Genomic DNA, 24501 nt, shown 5'->3' on the forward strand with positions numbered 1-24501 from the left:
CTGTATCCCCTTGTGGGATCTCAGAGAAGTTCTCTGGGGCAGGGGCTTCCTTCCATACATAAACTGTTAACCATGCCTCTAGGCAGTGTTTTTCTCACCTGGGTGTCCTGAAGAGCCAGACTAGGCTGCCATGTCCCTCTCTTCAGGCTGGGTCTTGGGCATGCTGATTGCCTGGGATTCCCCATTGACATCAGTGCTGATCTCTGGCTGGGTTCTGGGGTGATATGTGCCAGGAGAAATGCCTGGAGGTGGTTTTCACCAACCTGCTTGAGCAGAGAGGGGTGTGGCCTGTCATGATGCAAGAGTCAGATGTGTGTTCCTAGCTATGGCTTCAGACTCTCTGAGTTCATCTCCTTCGACTCACTTGTGCACCCTTTTATTTTTATTATTAAAAAATATTTTAGTTGAATAAATTTGATGTGTAACGTTGTATAATTTTAAGGTATACAAGGTGTTACTTTGATACATTTAGATATTGTGATATGATTGCTGAAACAGCAATATTTATCTCATTTATAATGATAGTACAATATTCTTGTTTATATTTATTATACTGTGCTTACCCACCCCTTACGATGGGCTTTCCAGACCAAGAAAATGTGCTGACCAAGGTCATATCCCTTCTCTGTCTAGAGAACACACAGTCCACCCACTCCTGCCCAAGGGACAGATGGAGTCAGGGCCCAAGTCTTCAAGGAAGGCAAAAGCCAGAGTCATAGCTATAAAGAAGACCCAGGTGAGCCCTTTCACTGTAGAGAGAAACAGGCACTGACAGAGGTAGAAGGATTCGGCATGTCAACACTGAAGCATCAAGAAACACACATTATGCTCAAAGTAAGGATGCTCATAACACAATCATTTTTATCAAAAAGCATTTGAGACTTCCCTGGTGGTCCAGTGGTTAGGACTCCATGCTTGCACTTCCGGGGGCTCGGGTTTGATCCCTAGTTGGGGAACTAGATCCCGCATGCCGCAACTGAAAGATCCTGCATGCTTCACCGAAGATCCCAAGTGCTGCAACTAAGACCTGGTGCAGCCAAATAAATAAATAAATAAATATATATATTCTTTTTAAAAAGACATTAGCAATTATACTCCAATAAAGATGTTTAAAAAAAGACATTAAAAAAAGAATGCAGGGCTTCCCTGGTGGCGCAGTGGTTGAGAGTCCGCCTGCCGATGCAGGGGACACGGGTTCGTGCCCCTGTCCGGGAGGATCCCACATGCCGCGGAGCGGCTGGGCCCGTGAGCCATGGCCGCTGAGCCTGCGCGTCCGGAGCCTGTGCTCCGCAACGGGAGAGGCCACAGCAGTGAGAGGCCCGCGTACCGCAACAAAAAAAAAAAAAAAAAAAAAAAAAGAATGCAGTTCTGATGTATGCTACAACATGGATGAACATTGAAGACATTATGTTAACTGAAATAAGCCAGCCATAAAAAACAAATACTGTATGATTCTACTTATATGTGATACCTAGAGTAGTCAAATTCATAGATAGAATATAGAACAATGGTTACCAGGGACTGGGGCAGGGAGACTGGGGAGTTAGTGTTCAATGGGTAGAGAATTCCAATATGGGATGATGAAAAAGTTCTGGAGATGGATAGTGGTGTGGGTTGCAGAAGAATGTGAGGGTACTTAATGCCACCGAACTGTACACTTAAAAATTATTAAAATGGTAAGTTCTATGCTACATATATTTTACAATAACTTTAAAAAAATGTGTTAAGAGAGCTTAATGCTTGAATCCAAACTCTACCACTGAGAAAGTTCAGGAAGATAAGCTGTTACTTTGTCAAGTAAGTTTGGCAAGTAAAATGCTGCTCTGTACTTGTTTGAAATCCCACCGCCCAATGAGACTTTTCACTGTGATATTGTGATTTATAATAAATATATATTAGGCCTTCATCTCCATTCCTGGCTCCATTAGAACTCCATTAGAGTTCCTAAATCTCTTGAAGTTTCCTAAGCAGAAAGATCAATAAAGATATCTTGATATTCATAACAAACTCTGGTCAACCACACCCTAGTTTACATCAACCTAGTGACTTTTGGAAAGCACCTAAGGATGGAGGCTGGTTGCCAGGGAAACTAACCAGGTGATTAGAGGTTGGAACTTTCATCCCACCCCCTTGACCTCTGGGGAGGGCAGAGGGGCTGGAGGTTGAATCAATCGCCAGAGATTTAATAGATCCCATCTGTGTAAAGCAGCCTCCATAAAAATTCTAAAGGAGGGGTTCGGAAGGCTTCATTCACGTGTTCATCTGCATAATGTACATTTCTTGAATGATAACTATGCACATGACACTTTGTATACTAGTTATGTGGGGAATACAGACACATATAAGACATCTTCCCCAAGGGGACTACAGCAGCTAACCTGAGAGGTAATAAATAGGAATAATCATAATACAAGGAAGATGCTAAGTGATCAAGCTAAGGTTGAGATAAAGCTTTATAGGAGTTCAGAGATGAGAAGACTCATTTCCAATGGGGCAATCAGAAAAGGCTTCGTGGAGGAGGTTCAGGGCTGAAGGAGAATGGTCAATTCAAAAATGTTCAGGATCTAGCTATAAGGGGTGGGCTGGGGCAAGCTTTCTGGGTGAGGGCACAATGTGGGCAAAAGCAGGATCTGTAAATGTTTGGAGTGTGTGGCTCCTTAAGCTCCTCAGGACAGTGGCCATGCTGATCTAGCCGGTTCACTGCCCTATCCCGTGTCTGGCCTGGGTTGGCACACAAGGTACTCAGCAGAAATGTGTTGCTTTGAACATGGAGTGGTTCAGTATGGCTGGAGCAGAGGGAGCTTTCTGAGAGGCAATGGGGAGGAGGGTAATGTCTTAGTTATCCACTGCTGTGCAACAAATTACCCTAAACTTAGTGGCTTAATTCAACAAGATACATTCATTATCTCTCACAGTTTCTGTGGATCAGGAATTCGAGAATGGCTTGGCTGGCCAGTCCTGGCTTGAAGTCTCAAGCATTGTGGTCATGCATGGGCAGGGGCTGCAGTCATCTGAAGGCTTGGCTAAGGCTGGGGCATCCCCTTCCATGGGACTCACTCACTCACCTGGCCAGCTGGTGCTGGCTTTGATGGTGGGAGACCTCCCTTCCCACAGGGGCTCCTCCACAGGGCTGCATAAGTGTCCTAAAGACATGGTGACTGACGTCCTCCAGAGTGAGCGGTCCAAGAGGAAGGAACCAGGAGGAAGCTATAACTTTTTGTGTGTTGGCCTCCAAAGTCAGAGCACTGCTTCTGCCACATTCTAGGCAGTAGAAACAAGTCGCTAAGTCTGGCCCTCATTCAAGGGGAGAAGAATGAGGCTCCACCTTTGAAAGGGAAAAGTGTCTAAGAATTTTTGGACATATTTTTAAGTAACCACAGATAATGAGGATGGGAAGGTTTGTCTGTTCAGAAGTCATGGGCTCTCTGAGCTGAGTGGGACTCCAAGGGACCCAGCCTCCCATGGGGATCAAGCAGTCCTGCCCGCATGTCATCTATTTAGGGGACCATGAGCCCTGGCAGTAGTTGAGGCAGTATAAGTACACAACCCAGTGAAGACACAGCACCACTTGCTGTGGATGGAGGAATCAGAAGTGGCTTGGACCAGGGCAGAAGGTGCTCATCCTCTGGTGAACACATAACCTGAGGACATGAACCTCTTCCCCCGAGTAGTCAGGGAAGGGCCGCCAGGGGTGGCATCTGAGCTGCATTCTTCCGAAGATTTTATTGAGGCCACAAGTGCGGTGCTGGGGTTATCCGTGGAAGGTTGACCGCACATGGCCTGCCTGCTCAGATAGCATGGGAAGCTGCTCCTGGGAGCCGAGGCCTAGAGGGACCTCCACCCACCAAAGGGAGTCTACTCTCCTCTCTGCTCCTACTTCTCTGAACATGCCCGCCCTGCATGTGCCTTGCCATTTTTCAGCTTGCTGACTCTGCGTCTTTGAGAGACCTTGGAAGGCCCTCCCTTGCCTCTTCCCCACCAGTTGACTCTCAGGTGAAGCTTCAGGATTAGCTTAGTGAAAGGATGAGTCTGGGGAAGTCCTACTGTCCCTCAGGAAGCAGCAAATGCCACCTCTAGGCCTTTTCCTTTTGCCACCCCAGACTGGTGAGCAACCCTGCCCAATCCCACCTTCCCATGTGTGCGCCAGGACCCCGGGGCAGGCTTCTCAGGGCCTGAGTGGACTCTAGCTGTGGGGATTATAGTATGTATGTATATATATATATATATATTTTTTTTTTTGCGATATGTGGGCCTCTCGCTGCTGTGGCCTCTCCCATTACGGAGCACAGGCTCTGGACACGCAGGCTCAGCGGCCATGGCTCACGGGCCCAGCCTCTCTGCGGCATGTGGGATCCTCCCGGACCGGGGCACGAACCCATGTCCCCTGCATCGGCAGGCGGACTCTCAACCACTGCACCACCAGGGAAGCCCAATATAGTATATATTTTTAAAAGTCGGTGCTGGGCATATAGGACACCAAGTAATTCTTCCTTTTGATACTTCGGTTGTGAATTTCTGGGATTTGGCTGTGTGACCTTGGACAAGTTATGTAGCTTCTCTGAGCCTTCAGTTCCTTAACTGTCAGAAGGGGAACAGATACCAACCTCAGCCTCACTGTGAGAATTAAAGGAGATTATGTGTGTGAAACTTTGAGCTTTTCCTAGAACTCAGTAAGAGTTGGGGAAATGGGGCATTTCTGTCCTGTCTTGCTTGCAGGGCTGGTGTGAAGATTGGAAACAGGTGTCATGGGTGCTGGACCAAGGAGGGCCGTGACTGTCCTGTATCCTTTTCAGGTAAGTCACTACCTGTCCTCTGTGAACTTGGGGAAATGGAGGGAAAGTGTGGAGGAGAGAAGATAAGTCCCCAGGCTGTGCATTCACACATCACTTTCTTGTTATTCTTACAACCAGGGCAGTGGGAATTGTTACCCCTTTCACACTTTCAGCCCCTGAAGCTCAGAGGCTCCTGACCTGCCAGCAGAGCTCTTTCAAGCGTCAGCCCAGATCAGCCAGGAGCTGGAGCTGGACACCGCAGTGACACCCCTGACCGGGGAGGAAAGAGGTAAGATAGGAAAATGACAGTGGGGGCTGTGATCAGAAAGACACCTGCACATCAAGGGGAAAATTAACATTTGAGAGAGAGCCTGGCAGGCTGGTTGCAAGAAGCCTGGAGTAGGGAATTCCCTGGCATTCCAGTGGTTAGGACTCTGTGCTTCCACTGCAGGGGGCATGGGTTCGATCCCTGGTCAGGGAACTGAGACCCTGCAAGCTGCGTGGCAAAGCCAAAAAAAAAAAAAAAAAAGAAAGAAAGAAAAGAAAAGACTGGAGTAGAGAAGTCTCCAAACTGGAAGGAACCACAGGGAACAGTGGGGCCAGCACAACTGATTTACAGGTGAGGAATCTGGGCCGCAGAGAGGGATGGTGGCAACAGCAGGACTGGAAAGCAGGCTTCCCGACTCCCAGTGTGTTCATTCCGGAGGGTGCTGAGGGTGAGCTGCAGATTCTGGGCTGTGGCTGAGGGCCAGAGGGGAGGTCAACGGGCAGCCTAGACCTTCAAAGGGAACAGGAAGTCTTTAGGGAGATCAAAGTTACTAGAGAGCTGGGAATTAAGACAAGCTGAATTATCTCCCTGATTCACTTTCAGACTTCTCAGCTCCGGGAAGGTCATGTCTTGACCACTTTTCTGTCACAAAAATTGCCCCCCTTGTCAGCTGGCTAATAAAAGCAATAGAAAACTTTGACTTGCTGTTCTCCCCACTGCTGGCTGTTCTTCGCATTGCTGGCTGTCTCCACTGCCTTCCTCTACTCCTGCTGTCAGATGTCAAAGCCTTACACATACACACACTCAGTGGCTTCCCATTGTTTACTGAGTCAAAACCACATGCTCTTATCTGTCTTTTAATTCCCATCCCAGCCTGAGCACAGTTCAACTCATCGGCCTCCTCTCTTGCCATTCTGCCCCCAAAGTCTCTCTGCTCCCTTGCAGCTTCCCAAAAGAGCCTAGCATTTTCACGCTACCCTGTTTTATCTACTGGGATGCCCTTTTCCCCCTTTCCCTCTTCTGCGTTTAAAATCTTATCTTTTAGGCCCATTTCCTAGGACTCCTCCTCTCTGAGACTCTGCTTGACCCCTGCCACCATCCACTCCCAGCAGAAGTAATCACTTTCTCCTCTCCACTCCCACAGCAGAGAAAACTGGTTATTTCTCTACCACATCATTTATCAAACTCTGACTCACACTGTACAGTACTGGCTTTCCACTGCAACATTTTATTATGAAATATTTCACACATACAGCAAAGCTGAGAGAATTTTCCAGTTAACTCCCATTTCTCTGACATCTTGTTTCTACCGTTAACACTTTATCATCCTTGTTTTATCACATATCTGTCCATCTCTCCATGCTGCTATCCATCTATTTTTAAAAATAATTTTTTTTATTTATATTTGGCTGCGTTGGGTCTTTGTTGCTGCGTGCGAGCTTTCTCTAGCTGTGGCTACTCTTTGTTGCGGTGTGCGGGCTTCTCACCGCAGTGGCTTCTCTTGTTGAGGAGTGTGGGCTCTAGGTGCGCAGGCCTCAGTAATTGTGGCACTGGGGCTCAGTAGCTGTGGCTCGTGGGCTCTAGAGCGCAGGCTCAATAGTTGTGGCACACGGGCTTAGTTGCTCCATGGCACGTGGGAATCTTCCCGGACCAGGGCTCGAACCGGTGTCCCCTGCGTTGGCAGGCAGATTCTTAACCACTAAGCCACCAGGGAAGTCCTGCCATAAACATTCTTGAAGAAATTTTTGTGTGGATGTATGTTTTAATTTGGGGAGGGGGTAAGTACTAGGAGTGGAATTAAGTTTGTCTTTTTCTTCCTCTAGATTGTGAGCTTTTTGAGGGCTGATATATTTAGTCTCTACCTCTAGGCTAGTCTTTAGCCTCCACCATAGTGCCTTGGTACGTGGTAGATTCTCAGCAGATGTTTGTTGAAATGAAACATAATTCAAGCACAACCTAATTTTCCTATATTCCGTATAATATGTACCTCTCATTTAGCACTCTGTGGGCCCAGTAAGATGAGCATTGTTTCTTAATCTTCCCAATGAGCCTCTAAGGTAAGAATTAGGAACCAGAGGCTGAAAGAAGTTAGGTGAGCTGTTGGAGGTTACAGAGCAGGTGAGGGGAAGAGACAGAGACAGAATTTGAAACAAACACTGTTTTTTTGTTTGGTTTTGTTTCGTTTTATAATTTTTTAAAAAATATTTATTTATTTAGGCTGCGCCAGGCCCCCTGCATTGGGAGTGTGGAGTCTTACCCACTGGACCACCAGGGAAGTCCTGAAACAGACACTGTTTGTGTGAAGCCCCTGCATAGAGGAATCTCTGTGCCACTTTACTTCTCTGAGGGTCTCAGCTCCTTTAGCTGAAACCCTTGGAGTTACTGTTCCAGTTCACCTTTATCTGCTCTTAGGGGCTGGGCAATGTTGGCTATGAATGATTGTTTTCTAGTGGAACTCCAGATCTCACTTACCTTGATAGAGATCAACACTGCACCCATCCAGAAGGGACAGATATAGTTGACAACAAAATGCTGAGTGTCAACAGGTAACTGTGGTAGGAGAGGTGGAATGGAAAATACACCACTGTGCAGTCATCATAGGAAAGGTTGGTTTAGGCAAGACTCATCAATGGGTGACGAATCTGGGGAATAACTTTGATGAGGAGCAGGATCTGAGCATGTGGTAAAGCATCTCTCCACAGATTGCATATTAGTTGCAAGGGAAAAAATAGTAACAGTACACTGGAGAAATCAGAACACACCTTGTCTCAATGATCAAAATTAACATCACCAGTGATGGGCAGATGGTCACAGCATGCCTCCTAGTATGATATTCTGAGGACATGCCATTGTTCATGCAGTATTCTGACTGGGATGTATTGATATAAGCTGAATCTAACCACGAGAAAACATCAGACTCCCCGGATGAGATACATTCTAATTAAAAAAAAGGGGAATATTGAAGAATTTGTATTCTTCAAAAATGTTAATGTCATTAAAAAACATACACATATACACACACACAAAGGCTGTGAAAATATTCCACATTAAAGGAAACTAAAGAGACATGACAACGAAATGTGATGTTTGATCCTGGACTGGGTCCTGTTTTGGAGGAAGAAAAAAAATACTTTAAGGGACATTACTGGGTCAATTGACAAAATTGGAATATGAATGGTAGATTAGATAGAACTGAGTCAATGTAAATTTACTGAAGTTGGGACTTCCGTGGTGGTGCAGTAGTAGTTAAGACTCCGCGCTCCCAATTCAGGGGGCCCGGGTTCGATCCCTGGTCATGGAACTAGATCCCACATTCACGCTGCACCTAAGAGTGCACATGCCACAACTAAGCAGTCCACATGGTGCAACTAAGAAGGCCACATGCTGCAACTAAGAAACCTGTGTGCCACAACTATGAGCCTGCATGCCGCAACTAAAAATAATAAATAAATAAATACATTTACTGAGGTGAAATCTGTATTGTGGTTATAAGAAATAGCATCATTAGGAACACATGTTTGAACTATTTAGGGGTAAAAAGCTATGATGCATGTGATCTACACTCAAACTCCAAATATATTATTTGTGTGTGGTGTGTGTGTGTGCAGCACATAATCAAGCAAATGGGACAACTCTGAAAAAGAGGTGAATTTTGGTAAAGGGTACATGAGAGTGCTATGCACTATTTTATCCTTGCAACTTTGTATGTTTGAAATTATTTCCAAATACAGATTTCAGAAAATGCTTCCCCGCAAAGTCCCCGGAATCCTAATTCAATCAGTGTGGACTGTGCCCACAGGAATTCCATGAACGTGGGCAGCTCTTTCCTAAATATAAGTTAGTTTGTCCCAACCTGCCAAATCTTTGATCCCAAGCTAAGTGAAGAAGTGCCATGGAGCTAAGGCCGGCATCTTTTAAAAGAATCCCTTCATCTTTGTCTCCTCTCAGAACATCTTTCTAGAGCAGGCTCTCACCAGAGGCTTGTTAAATTGGCCAAAACTGCTTTCTGGCTTCAGAGTGACGGATGGTGAGCTCTGAATAGAGGGTCTGAAGTCTGGGTCCTGCCTCCTTCTCTCCTGCTGATCTGGTGCATGATGTTGGCCTCTTATCTGTGGGTGAAGGATTTGGACCAGAGCACAGGTTGCAAATTGGCAATCCAAGAGCCACTGGTCCACAGCTGTGTTTGGCCTAGACAGTATTTTTTTTTTTTTTTTTGCGGTACACGGGCCTCTCACTGCTGTGGCCTCTCCCATTGCGGAGCACAGGCTCCGGACGCGCAGGCTCAGCGGCCATGGCTCACGGGCCCAGCCACTCCGTGGCATGTGGGATCTTCCCGGACCGGGGCACAAACCCGTGTCCCCTGCATCTGCAGGTGGACTCTCAACCACTGTGCCACCAGGGAAGCCCGACAGTATTTTTAAAAAGGCTTAATTAGTTGTCGACACTCAACAACCAGGATACTGTACATAAACGTTTGGCTCCAGTGTGACCACACTGGGCCCACATTTCCAGGAACAGGCAGCAATTGGCTGGAGTTGGGATCAGCACCCTCCTGCTCCTCACGGCCCCCACCCCACTCTTTTATATTGTGACTAATCAATTTCCTCATTTTCAACTTCTGCTGGGCCTTTGGACTGGAAGATCTCTAAGGGCCTTCCAGTTAACATCTTCTCTGACCGTGGCTTATCTCTTTAGGGGCTTCAGATGCTGAACAAGAGGTTGGATGGAGTGAAGAGTGAGGTGAAGAAGCAATATCAGAACCAGGATGAGAGTTGTCTCAAGCATATTGAGACAAAGGGCCAGATTCTGGTTCAACATGGTGATATATCCGGTGGAACTCTAGATGGGGTGTGATGTTTGGAGTCAGAGTTGGGGAGAAGCTAGGAGGTTTTATTGAGACTGAGGGTTCAGAATGGAAAATGGAAGAAGAATTGGGGGAAAGCCAGGTGTCTGCTGAGCTGGCCAAGTGCCTGGAACTGAGGGCATTACTCTGAGCAGTCACAGTGATAGGGTCACAGTTGAGAGCAGTTTTGACTTGTAGCCAGGAAGTGGATCCTGGAGAGAAAAATGAAAGAGGAAACAAAATAATCAAGGTGTAGTGGAAAGAGCACTGAACAAGGAATCAAAGGATGGGGCTTCTAGTTCCAGATCTACCACTTACTAAGTGTTTGATGATAGGCATATCACTCCACATCCCTGAATCTGTTTCCTCAGTTTCCAAATAGGGATGATGATACTAGCCCTGCCTATCTCAGAGTTATAGAAAGCTTAACTGTAATACCAGAGAGCAAATCATTTAGCAACCAGGGAAGGACCATCCCAATGTGAGATGAAATTCAGAAGGTGTAATGCAGTGTTAGAATGTCAGGGCTTGAAGGGCCCTTGGAACATCTGCAACCCTCTCATTTCATAAACGATGAATTCGAGACCCCAAGAGGAGAAATTACACAGCAACTGTAGGGCAGAGGTGGGCACAGTGCTCCATTAATTTTAGAGTAAAATCCCCTTTGTGCTCCCTCTAGTTGTAGGTAAATGAAACTCACCAAAGGAAGAGAGAGCAAGGACCTAGCTAGGGGGATTTTGTGTTCAGGGAATACCCCAAAGTTGTGTTTTGTATCACATGCACTCAGAAGGAACAGGCCCTTGTAATTACTCCAGAGGTCACAGGAACAAGGAAACACTTAGTGAACCTTGAAAGAAGTAGTCTTATTTCAAGGGAGAGGAAGTCCCATCCTGTACATTACACAGCATGCAAGTGAGTGAAGAGAGAGGTGAGGCCATCTTGTTCTACTTCCCCTGATAGAGGTGAGCAACCTGAGGCCCAGGGATGGGAAATGGCTAGCCCAAGGCCATACAGCTTGTTCCTGGCAGAGCTGGGACTGTAACAGGGTTTCTCAATTTGGAGTCCAGGACTTTTACTCCATGTACCATTTGGGGTTGCATTTCACTGCAAATGGCATAGACCAATGGGGGCTTACACCAATGGAGATTTATTGACTAATGATGGCTTTAAGAGATAGGGGTTACTTTTCTCACTTCACAGGAAGTCCGGAGGTGGGCAGTCAAAGATTAGTGTAGCTGCTGGAAGATGTTAAGGACCTAGTCTCCTCCTGTCTTCCTATTTTCACCCTCAGCCCATAACCCATAGCTTTTGTCTTTATTGTCATAAGATGGCTGCTTTACCTCTAGGCATTGTGTCCATATTCTGGACAGGTGGAAGAAATGCAGCTGAGTTTGTCTTTTTACAAAGGCTTACCTGAAAGCTCTATATAATATATATAATACATATATAAAATATTCTATGTTACATATTAATATGTTGTATTATATATAACATGTAATATAGATTAATGAGTATACATGTATGTACATATACATGTTTTAAATATATATATATATATATATATATATATATACACACACATACATACGTATGTTTGCTGAATCACTATGCTACACCATTTTAAAGATGAAAGAAGGGGTGGGGGCAAAAAGCACCCGCCTGAGAGTAGGAAAATGGGTTTAAGTCTGGATTCTGCCACTTTTTTGTGGGTCCTCGACATGTTCCAATTACCTCACCTGAAAAAGGTTTGGGCTAAATGACCCCAAAAGACCCTTCTGGCTCCTAAGTTCTATTTCTCTATCCTATTTGAATTTGAATCCACGTAATTATATTTCCCTCTCCTCATGGAATTCTAACATAAACATCATAAATTATGATAAAAACTGGTATGTAAAAATTGTGTATTTATCTGACAAATGTTGGTACCAAGAAATTTCAGCCAGAGATTCCTACCTTGAGTGCATCAAGATATCTCCCTATATTTTCTTCTAAAAGTTGTAAAGTTTTATAACATTTTTCTATCGGAGTCTTACAATTCTGTTGTTAGGTTTATTCCTAGGTTCCATAACAATTTTATTGTTTCACTGTGATGAATGAGATTTTTTTTCTATCCCATTTTGTAATTGATGATTTTTGGTATTTAGGAATGCTATTCCTTTTTGCATGTTAACTTCGTATCCAGTAACCTTGCTGAATTCTTATTAATTCTAATAGTTTGTAGATCTTCCCTAATTTTCTATGCAGAAATTCATATTACCTACAAATCAGGATAGGCAGAGAAAACAGCCTGAGGAAGGTCCTGAGAGGGGAAAGTTCAGGAAACAAAGAAGGCAGATAATGCTGGACATATTGAGAAACAAGGCAGATGATGAGGGGTAACAGAGACAGCATCATTGCACAGGATCTTGGAAGCCATTTTCAAGATTGTAATGGAAAGGAAAGCTACTGAAGTAGTTTAGGTTAAAACTAGAGGGAAGGCTCTATGGTAAGCCGCTGGACTCTGCCCATGTTTGTGTCCTGGCCAACATTTTGATCAAAATTTGGATGAATAGGGCCTTCCCTGGAGGTCCAGTGGTTCAGACGCCATGCTTCCAATGCAGGGCGCTGGGTTCGATCCTTGGTCGGGGAACTAAAATCCCACATGCCCACGTGCCACCTGGCTCCGCCTTAAAAAAAAATTGGATGAATAAATATAAAGCATGATTTTCATGGATAATAAATATATTGGATAACCCTAAAATGTCTTCTTGTGAACTTGTAGAGCTTCAAGAATATATCCTTAGGGCTTCCCTGGTGGTGCAGTGGTTGAGAGTCCGCCTGCCGATGCAGGGGACACGGGTTCGTGCCTCGGTCCGGGAAGATCCCACATGCCGCGGAGTGGCTGGGCCCATGCACCATGGCCGCTGAGCCTGCGCGTCTGGAGCCTGTGCTCCGCAACGGGAGAGGCCACAACAGTGAGAGGCCCACATACCGCAAAAAAAAAAAAAAAAAAAAAAAAAAAATATATATATATATATATATCCTTAGACATGGGACTAGGTGTTTGCTAAGATTCCCTTCCAACTCTGAGATGCTGGGGATCTATGTTTTGTTTTTTTGGCCATTCCGTGTGGCTTGCAGGATCTTAGCTCCCCAACCAGGGGTGGAACCCCCAGCCCCCAGCAGTGGAACCTCGGAGTCCTAACCACTGGACGGCCAGGGAATTCCCTGGGGCTCTATGTTTTCATCCTGGGGACCCTGGAACTGAAGGGAATGTTCTTTCCTATTGCAGGTGTGCAAACAGAAAGTACCTATACCTTGAGAAACAATTAGGGCAGATCTATGTTTACACAAATAATTACCACATATGTGGTGAGTACTGTTAATAGAGAGGTATATAAGGGGTGCAGGAGGGTGTATATGAATTGGAGGGGGGGTGTCCAGAAGGTTGTGAAGCTTGGCAGAGGGCTTGGAAGTAGCCATGGCAGTATACAGGAAAGAGAACAGGGAACAGCATCCGTGTTGATGGAGGTGTTTCTGAGGCAGGAGGAGCATCTGGTAGGCCTGAGAAGGGAGAAGGAAGGGAATAACTGAGATGGTTGTCTAGCTTGGGATACACAGAACATGGTGACTCTATTACATTAAGGAAGAAGTGGAGGATTCCAACACTTTTGAATCTTCCTAGCCATCTGTCTTCTAAGGATTTCAAAGCCAATTCTATTCATAAAGCCTGGGATAGGCCTAGGGGCTGGTTATTCCAGGCAGCAGGGAGAAGGAGCAAAGTAACTTTTTTAGCTCCCACCTGTGTGTTTTTCTTCAATAGTAAATTCCTGCTTAGACCAAGTCAGTGGGCTTTGGTGTGAAGTAATGCTAATTTCACGAGAGGAAACCTATCTTTTTTATCTTTGTACATGTGCCGCTCACTGTGTGGCCCTTCCTGATGTGCAGGTACTCAGTCAACATCTGTTGGATGAATGAATTCAGGCTCGCAATGGTAGTTCCCCTACTTTGGAGTCTGGGTAAGGTGAGAGGGGGAAATCTCTGGGTTTGGGCCAAGACACCTGTCTTATTAGTTGGTGTGTGATCCAGATCAGTCATTTTAGTTTTCTGTGTTTGGCTTAAAGTCCTTTCCAGGGCTCCAAATTCGCAGTGCTATCCCTTTTCCACTTATCCTTTAATTTATTTAATTTTATTAAGTATAGTTGATATGCAATATTATGTTAGTTTCAAGTGTACAACATAGTGAGTCAATATTTATTTATTTATTTATTTTTGGCTGCACTCCAACGCTTGTGGGATCTTAGTTCCCCGACCAGGGATTGAACCCACATCCTCAGCAGTGAAAGTGTGGAGTCCTAACCACTGGACCACCAGAGAATTCCCAGTGATTCAACATTTAAATACATTACAAAATGATCACCACAATGTCTAGTAACCTTCTTTCACCATACAAAATTATTACAGTATTTAGTATTATCAACTATATTCCTTATGCTGTATATTACATCCCTGTGACTTACTTATAATTGGAAGTTTGTACCTCTTAACCCCCTTCACCTATTTTGCCCAACTCCTCACCCTCCTCCTCTGTAGCAACCACCAGTTAGGTAAGTCACTAAAGTTCTGTTTGTTTTCTCATCTGTAAAATGATCATAAAAACATGAATACCAACCATATAGGACTGTTGTGATGATTTAAATGAGTTATTAGGTATCACATACTTAGAGTGCCTGGAATATAGTGAGCATTCAATACAGTGTCAGCTATCACTTTTAACTTCTGGACCAGCGTTACCCAGCAGAAATGCAATGTGAACCAAACAGTAATTCTACTTTTTCTGGTAGTTACATTTTGTTTATTTTCTTTATTTGGCTGTATTGGGTCTTTGTTGCTGCGCGCGGGCTTTCTCTAGTTGCAGCAAGCAGGGGTTACTCTTCGTTGCGGTGCGCGGGCTTCTCATTGTGGTGGCTTCTCTTGTTGCAGAGCACAGGCTCTAGGCGCGCGGGCTGCAGTAGTTGTGGCACGTGGGTTCAGATGTCGTGGCTCGCGGGCTTAGTTGCTCTGCAGGGATCGAACCCGTGTTCCCTGCATTGGCAGGCGGATTCTTAACCACTGCGCCACCAGGGAAGTCCCTCTAGTAGTTACATTTAAAAAGTAGTAAAAAAGAAACATGAAATTGTTTTAAAATATATTTTATTTAACCAAAGATATTCAAACCTGCAATCAATTTTGTAATGACCCAAATTGTAATCAATGATTATGAATGAGCTATTTTATATATTTTTTAAGTCTCGGAAATTCGGTGTGTATTCTACACTTATAAAGTATCTCAACTTGGAACAGCCACGTCACTTGTGGCTGGTGGCAGAGCAGCCCAGGAGAGGCCCCCCAGCTGCGTCCTCATCCCGCTAGGGTTCTTTCCAGCGACCAGCTGGCCAGCGCCCCAGGCCCCGCCCCGCGCCCCTCCCAGGTTACGTCATGGAGCCACAGGCCCGGCCGCGTGTGTCCCGCCGCTCACATCCTCCCCGCTCCAGGCACCAAGTTCTAAAAGGAAGCGACGATCAATGCACAGAGCAGCGGACTAGGCCGGTCTGTCCTCCCGCCACTCTGGCGGCAGCAGGCGGGCGGGAGGCGGGCGTCTGAAGCCCCCGTGTGTACCTCGCCCCCAACGGCCCTCCGCTTGGCCGCTACCCCGGCGGGGTCGAGGCGGCGGGGCCGGCGCCTATTGGTCCGCCTCTGTCGTCCGCCCGCCCCCTCACCGCGCTTATTGGCCGGAGCCGCGGCGCCCGCGGGATAGGCGGTGGCGGCGTCCCTCCCTCGCGCCGGCCCTCAAGAGGGCGACGAGGAAGCGGCCTCTCCCTGCGTCCCGCCCCTCGGGCTCGCTCGCTGGCTCCCGGCTCCTCCCGGCTGCTCTCGGCCCTCTCCCGGCTCCCTCCGGCTTCGGCTCAGGCTCCGGCGCGGCGGCGGCGGCAGGTAGGTGCAGCGGCAGGCGGGGCCCGATCAGAGGGCTGGCTTCCCCACTGCCCTCGGGACTGCCCGAGCCTCGCCCCGCGGCCGCCCGGGACCCCACGAGGCCCGCCCGAGGCGGGGAAGGGCGGTGGCCGCCGGCTTCGGGACGCGGGGGCGGCCGGGCGCGGGGCCTGCGGGCGTGATCTTCCAAGTCTTCGAGGCGCTATCCGGGGACCCGCCGGGCGGGGCGGACTGAGAGTTCCAGCTGCTGGGGTCTGGAGCGGTGGGGCCGACAGGCACGCCTTGGGCGCGGGATGGGGCTGAGCCTGGGGAGCGAGGGTCGGCTGCAGCCTGGGGCCCTGGGTGGGGCTCGGGGACGTAGGAAAACTCAAAGGTTGTCCCGTGAGGTTTGGGGGGTCAGTTGAAGTGGGGCTGAGGCGAGCCTTAGAGAGGGTGCAGGGTCAGGCCCTGGGTGGGGCTCGGGGACGTAGGAGAACTCAAAGGTTGTCCCGTGAGGCTTTGGGGGTCAGTTGAGGTGGGGCTGAGGCGAGCCTTAGAGAGGGTACAGGGTCAAGGGTTACGGGAGGGGCTGGAGGGTGGTCGGGAGAACGGGGCCCCAGGCAGGGCTCTCCCTGCGTGCGTGGCCCTAGCACTGTTTGGGACTAAGCAAGTTTCTGGCTGCGGGAGTGCGCAGGGGTCGCTCGCTGTAAAGGGTGGGGATGCGAGGATAGGACAGGCACCTGGGGGTCAGTTGGAAATGTTACCCAGAACAGAGATTGTGATTTAGCACATGGGCCAGGTTCTCCGCTGGTATGTTGCTTGAGCTCTTCGGTGAAATTACCCCGTTGGGGGGTGGGTGGGGGCGATGTTAGGGTTTTGCTTCCATCCAGGAATGGGTAAATTAAATGCATTTGCTGCTTTGGGGAGGAGACAGTGATTACGCTTAGGTCTGTGTTTTAGGACCCAGACCTAGAGTGAAACGTGCTTCTCGGAATGGTTAGTGTTACCCAGCTTTCTCCTGGGAACCCCCTTTTCTCCTCACCCTCTTCGGTCCAGTTACAGTATTGCTCCCCAGGGCCTCTCGATTCCCTCTCCCTGGCTCCCTAGGATTGCAGTGTTTCTTGCTCTGCGTGTGTGTGTCTCCCGCCCATTTTCCTGCTGCTGCGCTTTTGGCAACTGCCTCTGCTCTTTCCCAGGGATGGTTGTGGCATTGCATCAGGGGATATTTGTGCTTGTAATTTGCTCACTCAGCCCGGGAAGAGGGAGAATAGTATGCTGCAGAGATGGGGGTGGGGTGGGGTGGGGGTGCCGTCAGCTCGGCTGGGCAGACAGAGAAATGGGTGTGGTGAGGGAATACAGCTGCTCTAGACCTATAGGGTAACACTGCCCAGTCATCAGCTCAAAGAGATTCAAAGAGCGGCAGCAGCAGCTATTTTTATAAATCAGTTCTGAATCCAAGTTGAGCACATGGATTTAGAGTGAACAGTTGTCATGCTCTAACTATTATGGGCTGGGTGTTTGGTAGACAACACTAGAGTTGCTAAGCAAGAGACTCCATCTGTACAGTGCAGGGGGTACTTTACTTGTAGCATTTTAACTGCGCTTCTCAACTCTCTTGCATGGGACATCTCTTGTCAGGGGATGTCTTTTAAATTGATGTGGTTTGGTGGTCCATACCGCTGCTTTTTTTAAAAAAATGAATTTATTTATTTATTTTTGGCTGCGTTGGGTCTTTGTTGCTGCGTACGGGCTTTCTCTAGTTGCAGTGAGCGGGAACTACTCTTCGTGGCAGTGCGCAGGCTTCTCGTTGCGGTGGCTTCTCTTGTGGAGCATGGGCTCTAGAGCGCAGGCTCAGTAGTTGTGGCGCACGGGCTTAGTTGCTCCGCAACATGTGAGATCTTCCTGGACCAGGGCTCGAACCCGTGTCCCCGGCATTGGCAGGCGGATTCTTAACCACTGGGCCACCAGGGAAGTCCCATACCGCTGCTTTTTAAATGAAATGTTTTTACCTCAATTATACACTTCCTTTCAAATTTGCCTAAATATAATAAAGCTATCATTTTTTGAGCACTTGCCATCTTCCAGGCACTAGTTGTTGGTGTTTATTTACAGAGGAAGAAATTGAGACTGACAGGAATCAAGGTCACACAGATAAAGTGGCATCCACACCAAGGTCCCTCTGACTCCCACAGTAGTTCAGAAACTGGACATTTCAGAAACTGGACATTTTTGGTTCACACAGGGGTGATTCAAGCACTTAAGAATTTATTCATGCAGAGTAATCTCACTGGAGACTGATAAGCCAGATATCAGTTTATTTACGTCAGGGACTTCCCTGGTGGTCCATGGGTAAGACTGTGCTCCCAATGCAGGGGGCCTGGGTTCAATCCCTGGTTGGGGAACTAGATCCTGCATGCATGCATGCCACAACTAAGAGTCCACATGCTGCAATGAAGATCCCGCGTGCCGCAGTGAAGACCCAGTGCAGCCAAAATAAATAAATATTTAAAAATTTAAAAAACTTATTTATGTCCAAAGTTTTAAGTGCCATATGCACATGGGAATTAATTATCCACTGGCCAGGGCACCTCCTTTGTTTCTGGGCAGCCAAATCAGTAATAAGGATGCAGTTGATTATAGAATTGAAACTAAGGGCACTGTAGGTTCTTAGGGGATGTTTTAATCAAGTCACAGAAACCTAGTGGGTCTGCTTTCTTTCTCCACTATGCAAACTCCTATTGGGTTGGCCAAAAAGTTCCTTTGGGTTTTTTTCCGTAACTTATGGAATATTTATGTTGGACAGTGCTGGGGAGGTTCTCACACATTTCCCCACTGTCTCAGTTTTTTAAGTCGTCTCTTCATATATTTGTCATACCAGCATATACTTACTTGAGTTAAAATTCCCAAATTTATAAATAAGTTTATATTACATATTAAAAAAGGCATTTTCCATTGTTTGCTGACAGTGAAGGAAACACCTGTCTTTCTTATGACTAGTGGCTTAACTTTATTTTTTAGAGGGTATGAAAACTTTTATTAATTAATTGGCTTTCAGGGGAGAGTAGGACAAGTTTGTCATACTTTTTCAAAATGGCTTGAGAACAAGGAAAGATACTTGCTTGCAGTTTTTATTTTTTTATTTTTAGCTGTGTTGGGTCTTCGTTTCTGTGCGAGGGCTTTCTCTAGTTGCAACGAGCGGAGGCCACTCTTCATCGCAGTGCGCGGGCCTCTCACTGTCACGGCCTCTCTTGTTGCAGACAGGCTCCAGACTCGCAGGCTCAGTAGTTGTGGCTCACGGGCCTAGTTGCTCCGTGGCATGTGGGATCTTCCTGGACCAGGGCTCGAACCCATGTCCCCTGCATTAGCAGGTGGATTCTCAACCACTGCGCCACCAGGGAAGCCCTTGCTTGCAGTTTTAATTTTGGTTGTAGGGTGGGGGTGGGAATGAGTGTTCCCTTGTGTGGTTTGAACCTCCCACCTACATCAAGATAGGTTGCTTAGTTTTAGAGATACGGTTCCTATTGATCTTAGGGTCTTGTTCTTTTTCCTAATCTTGTTTCTGAATTTGATGGTCCATCCTTTGGCTGTGTAAACTTTTGCTGTTGATACTTCAAATTTTTGACATGGCTATTTTCCTCCTCCTCCTTTTTAAATATTAAGCATCAGTCGTTGATATGTAGGTTTTATTTTTCTTTAAAAAGCGAGAAATCTGAGAGGAACATTTTGAAGTCATCTTGGTGTAGTTCATTTGACTTGCTCAGTGTGAAAAGGAAACCGAGTAGATATCAACTGATTTCACTTTGTCCTTCTAAATGGCACTCTTAGAACCAGGTTACTGTGGCCTTATTGCTAGGAGTGAGTATGTTGAGGACAGTGAGGGTCAAGAAAGGGGACAGAGCAAACTGATATATATGAGGGGTTTGTACATACTACCTTCTTAGAGCATTGTAGGCTAATTTCTCAACGCAGACCTTAGGGGAACTAATTTGTATGTCATTAAAATTTTAAGCTTGAAAGTCAGCCGAATGTACTTTTGTGATTCTTTACAGGTTGAAAAGTTAATCTTCTCACCGTAAAACCCATTAAAAAAATAATAAATAATTTTTGGCTGCGTCTGGTGCTGTGTGTGGGCTTCCTCTAGTTGCGGAGGGCAGAGGCTACTCTTTGTTGCGGTGTGTCAGCCTCTCATTGCGGTGGCTTCTCTTGTTGCAGAGCACAGGCTCTAGGCACGCAGCCTTCAGTAGTTGTGGCACGTGGGCTTTCAGTAGTTGTGGCTCGTGGGCTCTAGAGCGTAGGCTCAGTAGTTGTGGTGCACGGGCTTAGTTGCTCTGCGGCATGTGGGATCTTCCCGGACCAGGGCTCGAACCTATGTCTCCTGCATTGGCAGGTGGATTCTTAACCACTGCGCCACCAGAGAAGCCCCGTAAAATCCATTTTGTTAGTTTGCATTTAAGTATCGTTTGAAATGTATTTTTTTTTTTTTTTTTTTTTTGCGCAGTACGCGGGCCTCTTACTGTTGTGGCCTCTCCCGTTGCGGAGCATAGGCTCCGGACACGCAGGCTCAGCGAGCATGGGTCACAGGCGTAGCCGCTCCGCGGCATGTGGGATCTTCCCAGATCGGGGCACGAACCCGTGTCCCCTGCATCGGCAGGTGGACTCTCAATCACTGTGCCACCAGGGAAGCCCTGAAATTTATTTATAACCTTTCCTCACTCTCCCTAATTTTACAAGGTAAATGCAATTTTAAAAAACCTTTTATTTTGAGATAATTTTAGATTAGAGAAGAGTTGTAAAGATAGTACACAATTTCTGTATACTCTTTATTCAGCTTCCCTTCATGTTAACATCTTATATAATCATCATACATTTATCAAAATTAAGAAACCAACATTAGTTTTTTTTTTTTTTTTTTTTTTTTTTTGCGGTACTTGGGCCTCTCACTCCTGTGGCCTCTCCCGCCGTGGAGCACAGGCTCCGGACGCGCAGGCCCAGAGGCATGGTTTACAGGCCCAGCCGCTCCGCGGCACGTGGGATCCTCCCGGACCCGGGGCATGAACCCACGCCCCCTGCATCGGCAGGCAGACTCCCAACCACTGCGCCACCAGGGAAGCCCCCAGTAATGTATTTATTTATTTTTGGCTGTGTTGGGTCTTTGTTACTGCGCGCAGGCTTTCTCTAGTTGTGGCGAGCGGGGGCTACTTTTCATTGCGGTGCGCGGGCTTCTCATCGCGGTGGCCTCTCCTGTTGCGGAGCATGGGCTCTAGGCACGTGGGCTTCAGTAGTTGTGGCACACGGGCTCAGTAGTTGTGGCTTGTGGGCTCCAGAGTGCAGGCTCAGTAGTTGTGGCGCATGGGCCGAGTTGCTCCGCGGCGTGTGGGATCTTCCCGGACCAGGGCTCGAACCCGTGTCACCTGCGTTGGCAGGCAGGTTCTAAACCACTGCGCCACCAGAGAAGCCCCAAGAAATCAACATCAGTTTAATGGTATCAACTAACTTAGAGACTTTCCTCTGGTTTCCCCAGTTTTTCCACACTGGTACTCTTTTTGTGTTACAGGATTCAATCCAGGATACCACATTGCACTTTAGATGTCATGGTTCCTTAGTTTCTCCCAACCAGTGACAGTTTCTTGGTTTCTCCTTGCTTTTGACGCCTGACACTTTATTTATTTTTTATTTTTATTTTTTTTCCGATGGAAGAAGTTTAATTACTTTATGGGCGCACTCTGAGTCCAGTAGGAAGGGGAAAGGATCTGACAGCAGGACTAGGGGTTAGGGCTCAGGAGCTCCAGGTTCTGATCCATCTCTGTCATTTATCAGTTGTGCGGTCACAAGCAAGGATCTTTTTGTTGTTGTTGTTGTTAGTTTCTGCTTTATAACAAAATGAATCAGTTATGCATATACATCTGTTCCCATATCCCCTCCCTCTTGCGTCTCCCTCCCACCCTCCCTATCCCACCCCTCCAGGCGGTCACAAAGCACCGAGCTGATCTCCCTGTGCTCTGCGGCTGCTTCCCACTATCTGTCTACCTTACGTTTGGTAGTGTATACATGTCCATGTCTCTCTTTCGCTTTGTCACAGCTTACCCTTCCCCCTCCCCATATCCACAAGTCCATTCTCAAGTAGGTCTGTGTCTTTATTCCTGTCTTACCCCTATGTTCTTCATGACATTTTTTTCTTAAATTCCATATATATGGACGCTTGACACTCTTGAAGAATAGTGGTCATTCGTAAAGTGTTCCTGAATTTGCATTTTCTGTTTTCTCTTGATTAGCCTGAGGTTAGGCATTTTAGGGAAGATTACCAGAGAGATCGTATGCTCTTCTTGTCCCATCATATTTCGTATCAGAGGATATCTGATATCAACACGATTTATTACTGATGTTAACTTTGGTAGCTTGATTGAAGGTCGTGTGGCTGCCTGCTTTCAATAAAGTGACTCTTTTCCCGTTTCCTTACTTCATTTGTTAGAAGCTAGAAATGAGTCACCAAGTCAAGCCCACACTCTAGGGCAAGGGAATTTAAGCTCCACCTCCTGAAGGGATGAGTATCAAAGAATTTGTGAGCATAAGTTAAAACCACCCACAGTAATTAGTAAATATCTCTGTGAGGCTAAACAAAGATCTGATATTCTTAAAGTTTCATCCACTAATTTTAGCATTCGGCAGTGAAACTTGCCTGCAGCAGCAATTATTGTGTTATTCTAGTGGTGATTTTCTGTTTCCCTCATTCCTCCTACATTTATTATTTGGAATTCTTCTGTAAGGAAGATTTGTGCCTGTCCCCCATTTATTTATTTAATCATTTATATCAGTATGGATTCATGAATATTTTTCTCCCTTTGGATTGTAATCCAGTACTATATTTTGTTGCATAAATTCTTATAGCTTTGGCCATTTGCCACCTATGTTCTTTTGACATGAGGCCCCCCCCCCTTTTTTTTTGGATCACATTTTTACTTTCTGGTGCTGCAAGATGCTCCAGTCTCATCTTTATTTCCCCTGCCCTGGCCCTAGAACCAACCATTTCTTCAAGGAGCTCTGGTTTCTTTTATTGTAGAAGAATATTTAGAAACCAAGGTCTGGTTTCTAAATGAACTGGGTGTACCCATTGCTATTGGGATATCACTGCTTCCTGGCACTCTTAGGGAACAGAGCTGGGAAATATATGTATGTATACTGACCCAGGTATACACATACCTGTTTTGTTTTGTTTTGGCCATGCCTCGCAGCTTGCAGGATCTTAGTTCTCCGACCAGGGTTTGAACCTGCGCCCTCAACAGTGAAAGGGCAGAGAGTCCTAACCACTGGACCACCAGGGAAGTCCCTACACAGATCTGTTTCTGTATCTGTCTGTATATAAATATAAACATGGCTTCATACTGGTCTCTTCTGACTCTAATCCAGCACCACAGAGTTCATTCTAGCATTCACCTCCTTGCTTATTTGTAATTTCTTTCTCTGACAGTGAGAAACTTGGCTCTTATTATTTATAATAGATTTACTTAATAGTTCAACCGTAGTGTATGTGTAAAGTAGGAAAATGCAGGGTTTTTTTTTTTAGTATTTCTTTTTTTTTAATTTAAATTTTATTTTATATTGGAGTGTAACTGATTTACAATATTATGTTAGTTTCAGGTGGAAAATACAGTTTTAATTGTCACATAAGGTAAATTCTAAAGTATTTTGCAGTTAACTAAATTATATTCCTGTAATATTGGTATTTTAAATTACTATATTTCAGTTCCAGTGGAGAGGTGAAGTCATTTGCCCCTGGCCAAACAGGAAGTGAGTGACTGTAGCTGGAATTGGTGACCTATTCTCACTCCCAATGAAAAGCTTAATCCCAAGCAAAGCAGTCTCATCATATTAAGTATCTTGACCAATAGGTCAACCTTTATCCCTTCTTGCTGGGATTGTTCCTTTAAATTAAAGAAATTTCTGGGTTTTAGGGTTTTTTTTAAACTTTGGCAGTGTTGAGAGCAAAAATAATTCCTTTACTGGACTTCTTCCTACTTGTAGAATCATAGACTTGGTAGAGATCTTAGAGATAATCTAGTGCAGTTTTTCACAGAGTATAAGTGATTCATCCAGTCCTCTCTTTTAGGAAGTATTCCCCTAGACAGGGACTTCACAGCTGGTGGCTATCAATTCCAGGTTTGCAAATTTGTCATTTAGAAAGACTTCCTTGATAATTATCTCAGAGCTGCGTCCCTGCAGGTTTTATTCACTGGTTCTAATTTTGCTGTCTACAATTATTCCTTGTAGCTCCAATCTCCACTTTACAGCTATTCAGTGACAGTTATTTTGTCCCACTTAAATTTTTTGTTTTCCAGACTAAACAGTTTTTTCCTTCTAGCCACCTCTTCTGAAATGTGCTTTCTAAACTTTTTACCAGGTTGGGCATCATCCTCTGGACATGCTACAGTTTGTCAGTTTGTCACATATGTTCTGATCCAGATACTACTGTATTAGGCCCTGAAAGTAAAGTGATTAAGGAATTTAAAATGATCCCTGCCCTTGGGGAGCTTAGTTTCCATCAATATTGCTTTAGAATAAATTAGGTTCTTTTTTCTTTCAATATCCACTTTTCAGTGTTAGTTTATACTTGTCTGGTAGTAAGGTCACCTGTAAGTCTTTTTTTCTCTAGAACTGCTATTAACCCAAGTCTTTGTCCTCAGTTGGTTGTTTGT

At 46.0% G+C, this 24501-nt stretch overlaps 1 protein-coding gene across 12 annotated transcripts in view; it reads left to right on the forward strand.

The window, feature by feature from the left end:
• The first annotated feature begins 15603 nt into the window (after positions 1 to 15603).
• Positions 15604 to 24501, forward strand: part of MAP4 (microtubule associated protein 4) — a 171910-nt gene continuing 163012 nt past the window's right edge. For 3 of the 12 annotated variants that reach the window (XM_081245431.1, XM_081245432.1, XM_081245423.1), the window contains exon 1: positions 15673 to 15835. The gene's annotated coding sequence lies outside the window, so the exon portion shown is untranslated. Of the gene's footprint in view, positions 15836 to 24501 lie in introns of all 12 variants that reach the window. The other 9 variants (XM_081245422.1, XM_081245424.1, XM_081245430.1 and 6 more) reach the window with 8 other exon arrangements.

Source organism: Mesoplodon bidens (genome assembly GCF_964165515.1).
Source record: "Mesoplodon bidens genome assembly, chromosome: 10".
Classification (NCBI taxonomy): Eukaryota; Metazoa; Chordata; class Mammalia; order Artiodactyla; family Ziphiidae; genus Mesoplodon; species Mesoplodon bidens.